The sequence below is a fragment of the Canis aureus genome, chromosome 21, assembly GCF_053574225.1.
Source record: "Canis aureus isolate CA01 chromosome 21, VMU_Caureus_v.1.0, whole genome shotgun sequence".
In the NCBI taxonomy this organism is placed as follows: domain Eukaryota; kingdom Metazoa; phylum Chordata; class Mammalia; order Carnivora; family Canidae; genus Canis; species Canis aureus.
The window spans coordinates 42,692,399-42,710,324 of NC_135631.1; the positions used below are offsets into that span (position 1 = coordinate 42,692,399).

At 40.8% G+C, this 17,926-nt stretch overlaps 3 long non-coding RNA genes across 16 annotated transcripts in view; 1 reads left to right on the forward strand and 2 right to left on the reverse strand.

The window, feature by feature from the left end:
• The window catches only part of LOC144292980 (uncharacterized), a 62,434-nt gene that overhangs the window by 23,453 nt on the left and 21,055 nt on the right, over positions 1-17,926 (reverse strand). For 2 of the 12 annotated variants that reach the window (XR_013360400.1, XR_013360403.1), the window contains exon 1: positions 3,712-3,886. The exons of 1 other annotated variant lie outside the window; for it this stretch is intronic. This is a non-coding gene — a long non-coding RNA (uncharacterized LOC144292980). Of the gene's footprint in view, positions 1-1,516; positions 1,631-3,156; positions 3,370-3,711; positions 3,888-17,926 lie in introns of those variants that run through there. 9 more of the 12 variants (XR_013360405.1, XR_013360398.1, XR_013360401.1 and 6 more) reach the window with 8 other exon arrangements.
• LOC144292984 (uncharacterized) overlaps positions 3,671-17,926 on the forward strand; it is a 40,775-nt gene continuing 26,519 nt past the window's right edge. Inside the window, exons 1-3 of one of the 3 annotated variants that reach the window (XR_013360418.1) lie at positions 3,677-4,261; positions 7,890-8,004; positions 11,289-11,326. This is a non-coding gene — a long non-coding RNA (uncharacterized LOC144292984). Of the gene's footprint in view, positions 4,262-7,889; positions 8,005-11,288; positions 11,327-17,926 lie in introns of those variants that run through there. The other 2 variants (XR_013360417.1, XR_013360419.1) reach the window with 2 other exon arrangements.
• On the reverse strand, positions 9,758-12,967 carry LOC144292985 (uncharacterized). The gene is made up of 2 exons (XR_013360420.1): positions 12,411-12,967; positions 9,758-10,100 (listed from the first exon to the last, which is right to left on the reverse strand). It is a non-coding gene; the product is annotated as an uncharacterized LOC144292985 (long non-coding RNA).

Genomic DNA, 17,926 nt, shown 5'->3' on the forward strand with positions numbered 1-17,926 from the left:
ACTTGATCCCGGGTCTCCAGGATCACACCCTGGACTAAAGGCAGGCGCTAAACCGCTGAGCCACCCAGGGATCCCCCCTGAATCTTTTCTTAAAGCCAAATCACACTCATTCTTTTGACTCTTTTGAAATAATAATAAAAAATAATAAAATAAAATAAAATAAAATAAAATAAAATAAAATAAAATAAAATAAAATAAAAATAATCTCTATTTTCCATGTCCTTGTGACCTTCCTATAAACTTTCTCCAGGCACCCTCTGTTCTTCATTTTGGATGACCCCCTTGGACCTCTGATTTACCCTAAGACCCTTTCAACAAATTGCTTTTTTGCTTAAATCAGTCAGAATTTCTCTTGCTTGCAACTAAAAGTGCTAACCCACACACCTATTACATTTTTAAAAAATATTTATTTACTTGAGAGGGAGAGAGCTTGAGCAGGAGGAGGGGCAGGGGGACAAGCAGACTCTCCAATGAGCATGGAGCCTGAAGTAGGGCTCGATCCCAGACCCCGAGATCAGACCTGAGCTGAAGTCTGATGCTCAACCAACTAAGCTACTCAGGCACCCCTACATTTTTATTAGTGCATTTTTTTATTCACAACTGCTTCACTTTAATACCATATTCACATATAAACCACTGAAAATTATTAGATATTTTTCAGCCTTGACTACCATTTTCATAAAGCTTTTCTTCATCTTCCTACTATCCGAAGACTTAGAAGGAAGCCTGAGGACTGTCTAGCTGACCTCCTTCCCTAAGGGAAACTGAGACTCCAAGATGTTCTTTCTCGTTTTTGGGTGAGTCTCATTTCTACGGATGGTCTCTGGTAACTTCTACAGCTAAGTCCAAACTGTTCCTAATTAAAGTCCTATCTCTTCTCATGCTGAAAATGTATTTTAGCAATATAATGAGCTACTTCTCTATTACCCAAACCACCAAGGGAAATAAGAGTTCTGGGCTCAGAACCAATCCTAAGGAAACATCACACAGGTTTGGCACCTGTTTATCAATTTACTTGGTCAAAAGCACATTTTTCTGAATTTGTTAATGAGCATATTGATGGGAAGGATGGAATCAAAAGACTTAAGAAGGCAGCTGGTAGGGGAGCAGGAGGTAGCTCACACTTCCTTAACAAGCTGGTGCTAAAAATGTAAAAAAGGATCTTATGAACCAACTTTCAGAATCCCTGTTGGGGAATGGCAACGCCATCAGATCAAAGGAACCTGGGTTCCTGAATTACTGCAAGAAGCAGAGCCCCCCTTCCTCCCCACCCCCACAGACTTAGCATGGGCCGTGATAGGGGCCGAAAATGAACTTTGATTGTGTTAAGTCGCTGAGATTTTAGAGATACATTATCTAGACTGCTCTGCTTAGTACAGGGCCTAAATATAGAAAAATACAGTTATGCCCATCAAAGAAAGCCTAACAAAAGGAGGGACTTTGACAAGGATGGAAAAGTTTAGCCAGGCTAATAGGAAAAGATAAGTATGCCTTAGAAGAGTGTAACCGGGGACACCTGGGTGGTTCAGTGGTTGAGCATCTGCCTTCGGCTCAGGTCATGATCCCAAGGTCCTGGGATTGAGTCCCACATCGGGCTCCCTAAAGAGCCTGCTCCTCCCTCTGCTTCTCTCTGAGGGAATAAATAAATAAAATATTAAAAGAAGAAAAAGATTGTAACTTATTTCTGGGGTGACCCCAGCCTGAGGCCTTGTGGCTCTGCAATCCCACCTTACCCAGGCTCCACCAACTGCTCTGCGGACTCTTGGGTTCTAATTTCTTCCTTGAGGCTTCTTCCAGGTTCTCTGAGGGCCAACTATTGCTCAGCATTGACTCCCTGCCTCCTTCGAGTACTAGCCTTTGCCTCTCATTGGCTCAGGTTCATCTCCTTGGCTTCACCCTGTGCCTCATTGTTGGCCGTGGCCTTGGGGCTCCTGGCCTGGCTCCCACCCAGCACCCAGAGTGCTCCCTGCTCACCCTCACCTGATGCTAGAGTTCACCCAGTCCCTCTTGGTTGAGTGACCTTCTGAGGGTTAGTTAGTCCAACATATTTTAATTATTTTTCCTTTCCCTTAATTTCTCTGAGTGGATTAAGTTAGAAAAATATCTATATTTATGCCCTTAGCTGTTTATGTTTTATCTAATTACATGAAAGAAAAAAAAAAAAACACCTTTCTCTCCAGCACCTAACTATGTGTCAACCAATGTGTTAAATGTTTGTACGTTTAGTTTAATCATTTCCAAAATACCCCTTTGAGGGAAGTATTTGTAGCATCATTTTTCCAGGATGAAAAAAAAGAGGCTCTATAAAATTAGGTATTGCTGAAGATCACACAGCTAATAAGAATCAGGGCTAGGAGTCTGAACTAGATTTCATCCCAAAGATTCTCTTGCCACTCCACAATGTTGACTGTGAGCACCCCATTCTAGGCTACAATGATTCAAACAGGTGTAGAGAGTTCAAGGCGAGCCTGGGGAAACAGGACGTACAAAAGTACAGGACATCTCCTGGCCATCAGAAGAATTTACATTTCTCCCAGCAACATGAGTAATAGAACAGACAAGTGCCCATCACCATTAAGGTGCTTAGTGAGCAGCAGTCAAAAATAATCATGGTGGATACCTGGGTGGCTCAGTCGGTTAAGCATCTGACTCTTTTTTTAAAAATCTATATTCTATTTATTTATTCATGAGAGAGAGAGAGAAAGAGAGAGAGAGGCAGAGACACAGGCAGAGGGAGAAGCAGGCTCCATGCAGGGAGCCCGATGTGGGACTTGATCCTGGGACTCCAGGATCATGCCCTGGGCTGAAGGCAGATGCTCAACCGCTGAGCCACCCAGGCGTCCAAAGCATCTGACTCTTGATTTCAGCTCAGGTCATGATCTCAGGGTTGTGAGATTGAGCCCTGCATCCGGTTCTTCCCACTTCAGGGAGTCTGCTGGAGTTTCTCTCTCTCCCTCTCCCTCTGCCCCTCCCCACTGAGCACTGTGCACATGCATTCTCTCTCTCTCTCTCTCTCTCTAAAAAAATAAAAAGGAAAAAAAATCATGGTAAAATTTAATAAGGACAAAACTTCAAAAGGTAAAATACAAATGCACCCTTCAGAGAGCTAATTTTTGCATACGCTTACATAAAAAGTATTCTCAGGTTCATACTGACCTCACAGAACAGCCCTACTGTTGCATTTTGATGTTGATGATCATGTTCAATATTGTATTGTTACTTTTTAAAGCAAGTGTCCAGGAGTTATTACCAAGATACAGCGTGGAGAAACCATGATGTCATCTTTCCACTCGGGTCAACCTTGGTCGGGGCTTCGTTGGATTATGTGGCCATTTCTGGAGCCACTCATTGGGAGTAATATGTGAAGATCTTGGACATGTTTCAGGGCAAAACAAAAAAAAATTACTAGCTTGGGGTAAAGAGCCTTATTAACAAAGCCCAGGGGACCAGATTTATCCAGCAGCAGAAGAGATCCATGATTAGGATGAAAAGATCAGGAATTTCAGTCACCGTAGTAGTATTTGTCTGTGTGCACCCGAGCCACAGGCATTAGCATCATCAACTGAAATGCACATAAGAAATACAGATCTTGGGAAAATCCCAAGCCTGCTAAGGCAAATTTCTGTTGGGGGAGAAAGAAGTCCTCCCTCCCACCCGCCCCCAAGCCTTACAGACACTGACAATCTTTATGCCAGTGATTCTCAGCTGTACCTGCAGGTCGAAATCACCTGGAACCCACCCCAGAGAATCTGATTAGCTGGTCTGGGATGACCCCAGGGCATCAGACTGTTACCAGCTCCCGCAGGTGATTTTAAGGTGCTGCCAACATCGAGAACCTCCGCTCTGTGCTGTGATAGAAGGTAGGAATGCCAGCAGGCGACTGTTCAACTGCCATTGAGTAGTTGAGAAACAGTCTTATTAAGTGCGTGGAACATTCTCGTTAGATAATCCCCTAACATGCATCGTGAGTCACCTCTCCAAGATCAATACGTTTTATTTTTCTAACCGTGATTTGTCCACTCTGGTCATCAGGACCTGGGACTCAAAGTCGTTGTGAACAGAAGTCATGATTTTCTCTGGCTTTTGGTTCTTCCCTCTCCCTTTGATTCCAGTTTCTCTCACCAGGTGTCTGTGAGCGAGGACAAATAAAAATATTACAGGGTGCTTTGAAACATCGGTGTATGACCGAGAACGACCCGAGGCACCGGTGCTCACGGCGGCCTTCCTCTTCTTGGTGGCCGTGCATCATCTGTGACTCCAGGTAGTAAATATGATCTTTATTTTTTATTTTTTTATTATTATTTTTTTAAATCTGATCTTTAGAATCGCAGACAACGAACACAGGTTCACTTGCAGATACATTTGATTAGGCCCCAGAGAACAGGTGCTCTTCCCGTTGGGGAAATGTCCTGGAAGTCGTCAGGTACAGCAGGCAGCTATTGCAGAGCCGAATAGGGGTGATTGTGCTCCTGGTATCAGTAATCTGTGCCTTAGATTCCCTCTGCGTCTCTACCAGGGATCTTTGCCTTCAGGACCTTATCTGAGTGTGTAATGACATTCATTGGCTCCCGAAGGGATTTGACTATATTTCTGGTACTGGCTCTTCTCTCACACTCTTGAAATTACAGATAGGTAATTGGCCTCTTTCTTTTTTTTTTTTTTAAGATTTTACTTATTTATTCATGAGAGACAGAGAGAGAGAGAGAGAGAGAGGCAGAGACACAAGCAGAGGGAGAAGCAGGCTCCACGCAGGGAGCCCGACATGAGACTCGATCCCAGGACTCCAGGATCAGGCCCTGGGCCGAAGGCAGGCGCTAAACCACTGAGCCACCCAGGGATCCTCCAGCCTCTTTCTCTATAGAGCATAATTCAGCTCGTTATCTTTCATTTTAATTGTGGTAAAATACACATAACGTAAGAGGTACTATTGCAACCACCTTGAAATGTAGCATTCAATGGTGGTAAGTGCATTCACATTGTACAACTAATTTCCTGAATTCTTTTCACCCTGCAAGACTGAAACCCCCAAGCTTGGGCAAGTTTCATAATAGTACCTCTTATGAAACTTGCCAATCTCCCATCTCTCCGGCTACATACCATCTTTTGAACATGGGAATTATCAATTTAATTTACTCTAAAAATTTCCTAAAATTCACTGACCTATGAAGCATTTTTTTTTAATTTTAATTTTATTTTGATTTTATTTAATTTCAGTTAATCAACATACAATGTCTTATTGGTTTCAGAGGTAGAGTACAGGGATTCATCAGTTGCACATAACACCCAGTGCTCATCACAACAAATTACCTCCTTAATGCCCATCACCCACCCTCCTCCCCTCCAGTGACTCTCAGTTTGTTTCCTATGATTAAGAGTCTCTTATGGTTTGTCTCCCTCTCTGATTTTGTCTTGTTTTATTTTTTCCTCTCTTCCCCGGTGATCCTTTGTTTTGTTTCTTAAATTCTGCATATGCGTGACAATATGATAATTGTCTCTCTCTGATTAACTTATTTCAGTTAGCATATCTTCTAGTTCTATACATGTCATTGCAAATGACAAGATTTCATTTTTTTTGATGGCTGAGTAGTAGTCCATTGTGTATATATATACCACATCTTCTTTATCCTTTCATCTGTCGATGAAAGTTCTTTATAGATTTTGGATATTAGCCCTTTATCTAAGTTATTTGCAAATATCTCTCCCATTCTATTGGTCACCTTTTGGGCTTGTTGTTTTCTTTGCTGTGCAAAAGCTTTTTATCTTGATGAAATCCCAATAGTTCATTTTTCCCTTTGTTTCCTTTGCCTTTGGAGACATGTCTGGGAAAAAGTTGCTGTGGCTGAGGTCAAAGAGGTTGCTGCCTGTGTTCCCCTCTAGGATTCTGATGGATTCCTGTCTCATATTTAGGTCTTTCAACCATTTTTAGTCTATTTTTGTGTATGGTGTGAGGAAATGGTCCAGTTTCATTCTTTTCCATGTGGCTGCCCAATGTTTCCAACACCATTTGTTGAATAGACTGTCTTTTTTCCATTGGATAGTCTTTCCTGCATTGTTGAAGATGAGTTGACCTTAGAGTTGAGGGTCCTTTTCTGAGTTCTCTATTCTGTTCCACTGATCTGTCTTGATGATTACAGGTCTGTAGCAGAGTTTGAAGTCCAGAATTGTGATGCCACCAGTTTTTGTTTTCTTTTTCAACAATCTTTTGGCTATTTTGGGCCTTTCTGTTTCCATACATGTTAGGATGATTTGCTTCAATGGCTTATGAAGGTTGACTTGGTGTTAGCCACATTTGCCAACCCAGTTTTATTAAATTAAAATATTTCCTTTCTCCTTTGTAAGTCCACATATCACTGGGCTAAGATACCATATACTCCAAAAGCAAGTATATTCTGATTTTTCTTTAGATAAAATGTTCATTTAACAAATAAAAGTAGAATACTATAAACTAAATTTCAATGGGTGAAAATTTAAAATTCTCCTAATACCAGCACTAGAGAAATAGTTAAATCTCGAATGTTGGGGGAAGAGAAAACTGATTCCACAAATTAAACAGTATGTATCAAAATAAAAAAATGTAGATAGTTCTTCATCAGCTATTCAACTGTCAAGACTTTACATAAATATTCACAAAAATAAAATATAACTTAAATCTGAATCAATAGGGGACTGGTTAAATACTTATAGTACAATATAAAAAGACCTATTATACAACTGTTAAAAATAATGTGATAGTTCTATGTGTGCTGAAACAAGATCTAAAATATATTATTAAATGAAAAAAATCAAGGTATATAGAATGATATAAACTTTTTGTGAAAAAAAAACTTTTTGTGGAAAAAATCTTAATTTAATTTTTTTATTTTTTTTAAAAAAGAGAGAGAGACAAGGGAGGGGAAGGGGCAGAGGGAGAGAGAGAATCCCAAGCAGACTGAGCACAGAGCCCTATGTGGGGCTTAATATCACCACCCTAATATCATGACCTGACCTGAAACAAGAGTCAGACATTTAACTGACTGAGGCACCCAGGTGCCCCCCAAATCATAATTATATATATATACACACACATATCTCTTGGTGTCTAGATATATATTTCCTCTTTTAGAAAGATTCACAAGCAATTGTTAATAACTATACCTTGGTGGAAATAAGCAGGTGGTTGGGGGTGGGGAAGGGGAGGAACACATCTGTGTCTCATTTACACCTCTCAGCAATACCGGAATTTTTAAACACATGTGCTTGTATTACTTTAAAATTGTTTTTTAAATGTCAACCATGTTATCTAGTCAAGGAAATTACAGGTCATTTACATTTTACTATTATCATTTTCTAGAGATACAGAAGTACATTTTAAAGATCTCTCCAAAAAAAAAAAAAAAAAAAAAAGATCTCTCCATTTGAAAGGCAAAACAAAACAAAGTTTTATTTCATGCCTTAGATATTTGGACAAATAATTACTTTTATGACTAGTTTAAGTCATATAGTCTTCCATGGTTCATGTTGTCTACAAAAAAAAAAAAAAAAAAAACCAAGCCAAACCAAATCAACCAAACAGATGAATTTACTTTATTTTCTATTTTGACAAGAGAATAAATGACACTTATTAAAAATCCCCAGTTTTCTCCTTGGTGTTCTGAAAGCAGTTTTTGTAGAAGCTTTATTGTTTTATTATTTCTTTAAGCCTTAGTGCAGGATTCATCATTTCCTATAGATTTTGCTTAGACAGTTTTGCTCAAAGATTGCATTATTGCATTGAATAGAATATAACATTTCAGATCCCTCAGAGTCTAAGGCACTTGAAGGTCCCATGTTGTAATAAGATTGCCTCTTTTGCTTCTTGTAGTCCTGGGAGTTAAGCTTTATTACAAGTGAAAATACTCTGCTTTTCTCAGGTCGAAGAGAGTCTTAATACCCATACTCTGAAACTTAGTGCAGTAGAGCAAAACTGTCTTCCCACTCCTGAAAACAAGCTCAAGAGTTCCATAGATATCATGCACCAAAAATTAGGTAAGAAAATTGTTTCCTTTTCTCTGTTGTGAACTGACATGTGACATTGAGTTTCTGTTTATTAGAATTAATATAATGTTTATCTCAGTGTGTGAATAAACACATTGAGCACTTACACAAATCAATGCTATGAGTCAACAAATAAGCCACACTGTTGTAGAACCAATTCTTAATGACTTTTTTTTTTTTAAGAAGATGTTTTCATTTAAAATGGATCACTTTGAAAGGCAATAAACAGGACCCAAACTCACTTGTAGTTACTAGAATTGGAAAGTCACATACACACAAAAAAAGGAAAGTCCAGGCTGCATTATACAATTTTAAATGGTATTCCTGATTGAACTCACCCATACTATGTCCCAGCATAAGAATGCAGAATGTACTTATTTAGAATTGAGTAGTACTCATTGGAAAATAAATTTCTGGCAAAAACCACAAACTATGTGTGGTTCCCATAGAATTAAACAAAAATAGATCTTGTTCAAAATAACAATAAAAATCCCATGGGACTGACTAATAAAAGATGACTGGCACAATTTGAATTCCATTGCAAGGGCTACAGAGAACTTTAAAAATTAGTAACGCAGTGGAATCATTTATCATTCTTTATAACTAGAGCAGCCGTCTTGGAGCTATCCTGGTGACCATGTCTTCAGTAAGAGCTCAGGCTACTGACAGTGGGAAAAACAGAGGTTGCTTCCTCTATATTGGGGGTTTCAACAGCCCAACAGTGGGTCATCCAGACACCACAGGAGGTAGGCATAGCGCTGATCCCAGTAGGATCATACCTTAGGTACAGCATCTTGCTTAATTTGTGCTAAAGTTTCTAAAATGTCCTCCCACGGATCAGTGGCTTTTCTTGCTATCAGATTCTAAAATAATATAATCAGAATATACAGTTCTTTAAGTGTTTTCACATAAGGATGAAAATTACCATGTCCAATACCATGATTTCATGTATATGTGGAATTTAAGAAACAAAACAAAGGAGCAAAAATAAATTTAAAAAAAAAAGGAACAAGAAAAAAAGAGACAAACCAACAGACTTTTAAATTAGAGAATAGGGACATCTGAGTGGCTCAGTGGTTTAGCGCCGCCTTCAGCCCAGGGCCTGATCCTGGATACCAGGGTTGGAGTCCTGTGTCAGACTCCCTGCATGGAGCCTGCTTCTTCCTCTGCCTGTGTCTCTGCCTCTCTCTCTCTCTCTATGTCTATCATGAATGAATAAATAAAATCTTAAAAAAATACAGTTAAATAAATAAATTAGAGAATAAACTGGTGGTTACCAGAGAGGGGGTGGGGGGGCATTTGTGGAATAGGTGAGGAGATTAAGAGTCCATTTAACATGATGATGAGCGCTGAGTAATGTATAGAATTGAGTCACTATATTGTACACCTGAAACTAACATAATACTGTGCATTCATAATAGTGGAGTTTAAAAAGTAAAATAAAATAACTAAAAAACAAAGAAATTATCATATCAGATTTTCTGTTCACTTTGCATACTAGAAATACAGCATGGTCCCAAGCCCCTTCCAGTGTCATATAATTTTTACTATATTCAATAAAAGCAATTTATTTATAAAAAGAAACATAGCTAAATGGTTATGTATTTTTTTTTCAAATGTACATCCAACAAGGGGCTTGAACTCATGATCCAGAGATCAAGAGTTACATGCTCTACCAACTGAGCCAGTCAGATGCCCCTGCAATTTTTATATCTTTGTAAGAATTTTTATATAATAAACTCAGTGATGAGGAAAGATCCTTTATTTGGAATATGTGTCTTAGAAAATATAGTCATTTAAAATATAGTAAAGATTCCTGTGCCTATTAATTTTCTGAGAAGGGTTTTCTAGGAGACGTTAGAAGGTTCCACATAGAAAGGACTTAAAACAAGCAGCTAGAAGAAGGGAATGGTAGGAAACTGCTCCAGGGCTCTTAGGAATCGAGGGCAGTACTGAGGGCTGGGTGGACAGATGCACAAGAAACAGCATCAAAGAGGTTTCCTGTTCAGCAGTCGGTGAAGGGGAAGAGGATCCAGGAGGCAGTTGAAGAGAGCAGAGGTGGGGGCCTGGAGGCGAGTCTCTGGAGCCTGGAACAGAAGAAAGCCCACCAGTGATGAAACACAATTCTGGACCCCAAATGGGGGGGTGGCAGATGGGGGTGGGTGTCACTGACTGAGGGTGGTGGGTGGAACAGCCTCATAGTAGCCATCGCAGGGCCACAGGGAAATACATGGCCACTAGATCAGAGGGCCCCTTCCGGCCTGGATGAGAAGGCGCAGTCTCACAGAGGAGGTCCATTGACGCCTGGGTGGTAGGAGGCACAGAGGTCCTCATGTCGACAGTGGCCCTTTGTGGCAAAGTGTCACCAGACAGGGAGGTTGATTTGTCTTCTGTAACTTGGGGGCCATCCTTGGGCGGGCGGGTATTTTTGATAGGAGACCAACTTTTGAGCCTTCAGGAATTTCTCTGCTCTTTGTGAAAGCCTCCTCTGGGAGGACCACCATGGTGGAAGGAGTCCTTTTTATATGACAAACCCTACCCCCAAAGTTGCCAGCTGCTCTGTGAAACTCACCAGGTTGACCTGGGGTCAAGTACAGATGACTGGTGCAGAGTTACTCCCTGAAAGGCCACTCTCCCTGCTTTTGGATTTTGTAGATCCTGTGTCAGTAGCATGATCCCCCCCACTCTGGTCTGTGATCACTGTGCTTTGTGAAACTGTGCATCCCCCTTGTACGTAGCCTTTCACAGTGTCCATGGCATCATTGTGACTTCCCAACACTAGAGTAAGGTTTTCTACCAAAATGAGTGAGGCTCTTGATGCCCTCTAGACTATCCACACCTCCCAACATGGGAGAATTGTGAAACTTTCCGCAAGACTGCCTCCCTGGTCTCCCCATTCTCTTGGTGTCGGTTTCTCGGGGTTTGACACAAGCCCATGAGATGTCCTCTAAAGCCTCTTACGGGCTATCCTATCTCCTCTCCAGCCCACTTTAGTTAGAGCACGTCATTGTGAGGCCACCAGTCCTTTCATCTGAATTCTATGAATCTCCACCTGGCCTACCCTTGGGTAGAACCTGGACGGTACTGTCGCCCTCATTTAACCTTCTTCCCTACATCCCTGGCACTGGTTGTTTTCTGTGAAAACGCAGTGAACAGGTTCGGTTTTGCACTGGCCCTGAGGAAATGGGTCAGGAGTTGTGTGGGCAAGAGGGAAGGATGAGAGCTGTTGGAGAACTGAGAATGAATTTTTTTCTTTTAAACATTTTTTATATCAGTAATAAATGCAGTGGGAAGAAAGAGAAAGAAGAAGAAGAAGAAGAAGAAGAAGGAGAAAAGAAGAAGAAGAAGGAGAAAAGAAGAAGAAGAAGGAGAAAAGAAGAAGAAGAAGAAGAGAAGAAGAAGAAGAAGGAGAAAAGAAGAAGAAGAAGGAGAAAAGAAGAAGAAGAAGAAGGAGAAAAGAAGAAGAAGAAGAAGAAAAGAAGAAGAAGAAGAAGAAAAGAAGAAGAAGAAGCAGAAGAAAAGAAGAAGAGAAGAAGAGAAGAAGAAGAAGAAGAAGAAGAAGAAGAAGAAGAAGAAAAGAAGAGAAGAGAAGAAGAAGAAGAAGGAGAAAAGAAGAAGAAGAAGGAGAAGAAAAGAAGAAGAAGAAGGAGAAAAGAAGAAGAAGAAGGAGAAGAAAAGAAGAGAAGAAGAAGAAGAAAAGAAGAGAAGAAGAAGAAGAAAAGAGAAGAAGAAAAAGAAGAAGAAGAGAAGAAGAAGAAAAGAAAAGAAGAGAAGAAGAAGAAGAAGAAGAAGAAGAGAAGAAGAAGAAGAAGAAAGGAGAAGAAGAAGAAGAGGAAGAAGAAGTAGAAGAAGAAGAAAAGAAGAAGAAGAAGAAAGGAGAAGAAGAAGAAGAAGAAGAAGAAGAAGAAGAAGAAGAAGAAGAAGAAGAAGAAGAAGAAAGGAGAAGAAGAAGAAGAAGAAGAAGAAGAAGAAAGGAGAAGAAGAAGAAGAAGAAGAAGAAGAAGAAGAAGAAGAAGAAGAAGAAGGAGGAGGAGGAGGAGGAGGAGGAGGAGGAGGAGGAGGAGGAAGAAGAAGGAGGAAGAAGGAGGAGGAGGAGGAGGAGGAGGAGGAGGAGAAGGAGGAGAAGGAGGAGAAGGAGAAGAAAAAGAAGGTTTCCAGTAAGGAAAGCATGAAATGCAAACCATTTGTGAGTGTAAGTGTTAGCTGTTTTGCCCTTGCAAATGGCTGGATGGGATTATCCTCCACTCCTCAATCCTTTCAAAAGAAAAGAAAAAAAAATTCCTGCTGTCTGTTGTTACTAGATCCAGTGACCAGGTCCACACAAGCCCCACAGACTAGGGAGTAGTTCTCTACAGGGACTTCACACCTGCTGGTGTGCAGGGCTCCCATCTTCCCACCTGGATGCTCTTTGAACGGCCGTGCAGGTATCACAGAGTCATGACTGCTATCAGGGAAGCTGCGTCCCTCGAAGACTCAGAATTGTTTGGACATCACTATAATATGTCTGTAGAATGACGTTGTTACCAAGGTACATGATGGCAGAGCAGAAAGAGCATAGATTTTGTTCTGTTCCATTCCATTCTATTCTATTCTATTCTATTCTATTCTATTCTATTCTATTCTATTCTATATTCTATTTGAGAGAGAGAGAGAGTGACCAAGAGGGAGAACACAAGTAAGGGGAGCTGCAGAGGGACAAGGAGAAGCAGGCTCCTCACCGAGGAGGGAGCCTGATGTGGGGCTCGATCCCAGGACCCCGGGATCATGACCTGAGCCTAAGGCAGACACTTAACTGACTGAGCCACCCAGGCACCCCAAGAACATGGATTCTGAACTCAAAATCTTGGTTCCACCTTCCCAGGCATATCATCTTGCACAAAGTCATCTTACCTAAGCCTCAGTTTCTGCATCTATAAAATAAGGATAATAATTCATCGATTTTTTTGGAGGGAGGTAAATGTGATAACAGTTTTTTTTTAGTGTGTCTTGAATGTAAAAGGCTCTTTAGCAATTATTAGCTATTATTATTGTCCTTGTTTTGAGTGTTGGTATAATTTCCTTTATTAATTGTTACACTTAAAATTTATACTCCCTCCTTGCCAATCCAATATTTTTATTCTTGAGTCTCTCATGGTCCAAGAATGTTGGTTAAACAATTGTCTCCACTGCCAGGTTGGAAAGGCCTTGGGGACAGAGATCTGGTCAACTACGTCTTTGTATCCGTCCCTCTAGCCTGGCCTTCCCTACACGAGTTGTTTTCCACATGCTGAACACAGCTGAATATACCAGAGCCTATTTAATTAAGCTTACTTGAACCTTTTCCGTTTGAAATTACTAAAAATATGCCAGTATTTCAAAAAGCCTAAATTCACCTCCAAAAATACTTATTAAATGTATTTCAACATATACAACCAATGCCCAGGCATAATGGCAATGTCGAAGTGCTTAGCAACACCCTACTGCTGCTTGCGACTGTTTATCAGGAAATAGCTTTATGTATCTATGTGTTTGTTCTCATTTGAAGTTTTCCCAGGAAATGTAAGATGCACAAGTATCATCAGCTTCATTATGTAGGTGAAGAAGGTGAGACAAATAAGATTACTAAATACCTTCATGAAAATCTGTTATTTAATCAATGGTGATACTGGTACAATACTAACATCTCAAAAAAAAAAAAAACCTAACATCTCCTATATTTCACCCCCTTTGAAAGAGAACATTTATGTCTCAAGATTAAGCACTGGCATATTTTGGGACCTAATTAGAGAGTTGAATGCATAATTGGATGCATAGTAATATTATTACTACTGCCAATGTAACTTCCATCCCTGGTTAGAATTCATTTTTTTCTTCCCTTCTATTCCAAAAACTCTTTTTTTTTTTAATTTTTATTTATTATTTATGATAGGCACACAGTGAGAGAGAGAGAGAGAGGCAGAGACACAGGCAGAGGGAGAAGCAGGCTCCATGCACCAGGAGCCCGACGTGGGATTCGATCCCGGGTCTCCAGGATCGCGCCCTGGGCCAAAGGCAGGCGCCAAACCGCTGCGCCACCCAGGGATCCCTTATTCCAAAAACTCTGTTGATATGTCCCTAATGGCACTTATTGTAGACCATATTCCATCAAAGACAATGTGACTTTTATTTTTTCAACCTGAAGTATCCAAAGTGTCCTTTACAGAGTAGGGTTGATATCATTACAAAGATTAGGTGTCCCTGACTGGTAGACTTTTTCAGGGAAACAAAGATTGAGCTGTGCTGATTGCTCCATGGTTTGGGGAGGGCTCCTTGTGATTAGTCTACGAGCTTAACAAGGATGCAGAGTAAGGCAAGTGAGTCCATGACACACAAGGAGGGAACATTACTAATTAAGAGAGACTTATGTTTCCTGGATAAAAGGAAAGAGGGCCGTTTCATACTTAATGTTGCTTTAGTATTTCTTGCCGATAATCTATTGTAACTGTGTAATAAAAATTTCCCCCTGCTTTCTTTATAAAAGTCATCCTGAGAAAAGATAGTGACCCTTCTCAGAGGCTGGCTCCTATTTTGGGTAGGTTGTGTCCACCCTCAACAAAATGGGCTTCAGCTTGGAAATTTGTATAACGGTTGTAAAGTCACATTAGACCCAACTCATGTCACAGCGCCAGGCAGGACAGGACAAGAGTTGTCCACTCATCCATTTTCCCTCACACACACATAGACAAGTAAGATTTCTGAAGGGCTAAAGGGGGACATCTACCATGTTAGTGGGAACCCACTGGGACTTGCCTTGCTAAAGGCAGAGAGACTAGGTAAGGAGGGTAGACTACGTTCCCCCTACCACCCCAAATCCCTTCCCACCGGGCTAGCTGATGCTTGAAATTCCATGAACAGTGTTTTATCCCTTAGTTTCCTAATGAGGACACTCCTGAGAAAGAAAAGGCATCAAACCTTGGTGTGTTTTCTCTTTCTGAGTCTTTGGAGGAAGGAGTTGATCAAATTCATTCTTAAAAGCAGTGTAATAGAGACTAGGGCTGCTGGGCAAGGAGAAAACAGAAGAGCGGAAAAGCTCTAGGCAGCTTCCCTTGGGCCAACGGGAGACGCTAGGTTCCTTTATCCTAGGAACATCCTCACCATTAAAGGAACAGCAAAGAATCCTAGAACTAATCCTTTAAAGGAATTCGTGTGTTAGCTGGACTTGGAGATGAAATGTCATTTTCTGCAAGTCGTCTACAACTGAGTTGTCTTTTGCTCAAGATTCTGATATAATGACTCATATCCTAGAGGCTTTGGAAAAATATCTCTAATGAGATATTCTAAATTCTGAGTGTGGTCATTATATCTAAAACAGGAGTGCAAGCCTTTTTGCTAGAAATACTGTAAGACGGAAACCAGTTCTTCTTCCATAGCACTGTTCAACTGTTCTTAAGAAACTGGGCGGTGAGAAATTCCTCAGCGCTGCTGTTTTTCTCTTTCCCTGGTAGACCAAGGGCTTCGAGTTCCAAGATCCTTCTGTCTTTATCAGGGCAAGTGCAGCAGCAGCCACGGTGGCGGTAGCTTCGATAGGTCGCCCTATCTTTGCCCCTCTTTCCCTAGTTCTAAACTTAAATGTGGTCACTCCTTTCCTTTCACAGACATCTCTGGGAACATGATAGCTCAGGCTATTACTTTGCTCTAGTGCAAAGTCACATTTTAAGCAATGCAGTAATTCCATTGTATTTGAAACTATCACTGAGATATGTGAGAAAGTTCACAAAAACAAAGGCGATACCTGCTTTTTAAAAGATCTGTTAGCAATGTATCCAATAGGGACGCCTGGGTGGCTCAGCGGTTGAGCGTCTGCCTTCAGCTCATGGCTTGATCCTCGGGTCTGGGATCGCGTCCCATATCGGGCTCCCTGCCAAGACCCTGCCTGTCCCTCTGCCTCTGCCTCTCTTTCTGTGTCTCTCATGAATAAATAAATAAAATCTTTAAAAACCAAAAGTACAGAGGAGATAAAGTACAACATGATGGTTAGAGTTAACACTGCTTTACGGTATATTTGAAAGTTGCTAAGAGAGTAGGTCCTAAAAGATCTCATCACGAGGAAAAAAAATTTTTTTTTGTAATGATATGAAGAGATGAATGTTAACTAAACTTATCGTGGTGATCATTTCACAGTATATGTATGTTAGGTCATTATGTTGTATCCCTTAAACTTACAGAGTGCTGTACATCGGTTTTATCTCAATAAAACTGGAGGGAGGGGATCCCTGGGTGGCTCCGCGGTTTAGTGCCCGCCTTTGGCCCCGGGCGGCATCCTGGAGTCCCAGGATCGAGTCCCAAGTCGGGCTCCCAGCATGGAGCCTGCTTCTCCCTCTGCCTGTGTCTCTGCCTCTCTCTCTCTCTCTCTCTATGTCTATGAATAAATAATAAATTTTAAAAATAAAAATAAAATAAAATAAATAAAACTGGAGGGAAATAAAGGTAACTGTGAGATGATGGATAATGTTAACCAACTTTATTACGGTAATCATTCTGCTGTTCTCACATATATCAAATCATCAGGTCATACACCTTCAACATATAACGGTATATGTCAATTATATCTTAATAAAGCTAGAAAAAAACCCACCCTGGCTATTTATATATTATTGGGAGTGCAAACAATAATAATAATAATAATCCAGTTTATGCTTGGATAGTGGTCTATGTGAGATGTTCTTTGGCTACAGTATTTTTCTTATTTTGCCCATAGTTGTATATAAGCTAAATTGATATGGTTCACAGGAAGCTGGAGCTTCCTCTTAGGCTCAGCCACGAGCCTAGACCAGACCTCCGTTTTTCATGGAACCAAACATTTGTGTGGCTACTACATAGCTTAGTGCTTTGTACTGACACAGGAAACACGGCAGCTGAAGAAGCCTCTGTGCCCCCAGGGCTGGTTCCTCAAAGCTCCTTCTTTCAAGTTCCTCCAACTTGATTCCTTTTTTTTTTTATAATTAAAAAACAACTTAAAAAAATTTTTTTAAATTGTATTTATTTATTCATGAGAGACGCAGAGAGGCGGAGATATAGGCAGAGGGAGAAGCAGGCTTCCCTGTGGCGAACCTGATGTGGGACTCCATCCCAGGACCCTGGGATCACGTCCTGAGCCAAAGGCAGATGCTCAACCACTGAGCAACCCAGGCGTCCCCCTCCTTTTTTTTTAATTGACTTTTTTTTTTTTTAAGATCTTTTATTTACTGATTCATGAGAGACACAGAGAGAGAGGCAGAGACACAGGCAGAGGGAGGAGCAGACTCCTGACAGTGAGCCCCATGTGGGACTCAATCCTGGGACTTCAGGATCATGCCCTGAGCCAAAGGCAAACACTCAACCATTGAGCCCCCAGGCATCCCTGGGCGTCCCTTTTTTTTAAAAAAAACTTTTATTTAAATTCCAGTTAGTTAACATATAGTGCAATATTGGTTTCAAGAGTGGAATTCAGTGATTCATCATATACAGAGTGCTCATCACAAGTATGCCCCTCAATACCCATCCCTCCATCTAGCCCATCCCCCACCCCATCCCTCCATCACCCCTTAGTTTGTTCTCTATCATTAAGACTTTCTTATAGTTTGCTTCTCTCTCTTTTTGTCCCCCTTCCCATGTGCCCATCTGTTTTGTTTCTTAAATTCCCATATGGGTGAAATCATATGTTATCTTTTCTCTCCTCCTTGATTCCTATGGAATCCTCTCCCTCAATCACTCAGTTTATCCTACCCTGGTTCTCTAGAAATAAAATCACTTTAATTTATGAAATGGCTATCTCTAAAACTCTCTAAGTGTTTTGTAGACATTTTCCTATTCAACCTGCAACATCTCTAATAGTCCCATGAGAACCCTAGTTCCATCACCGCAGCAAAGAAAATTTGGTGCGTACAGTCTAAAATATTTGCATACAGCAAGCTGC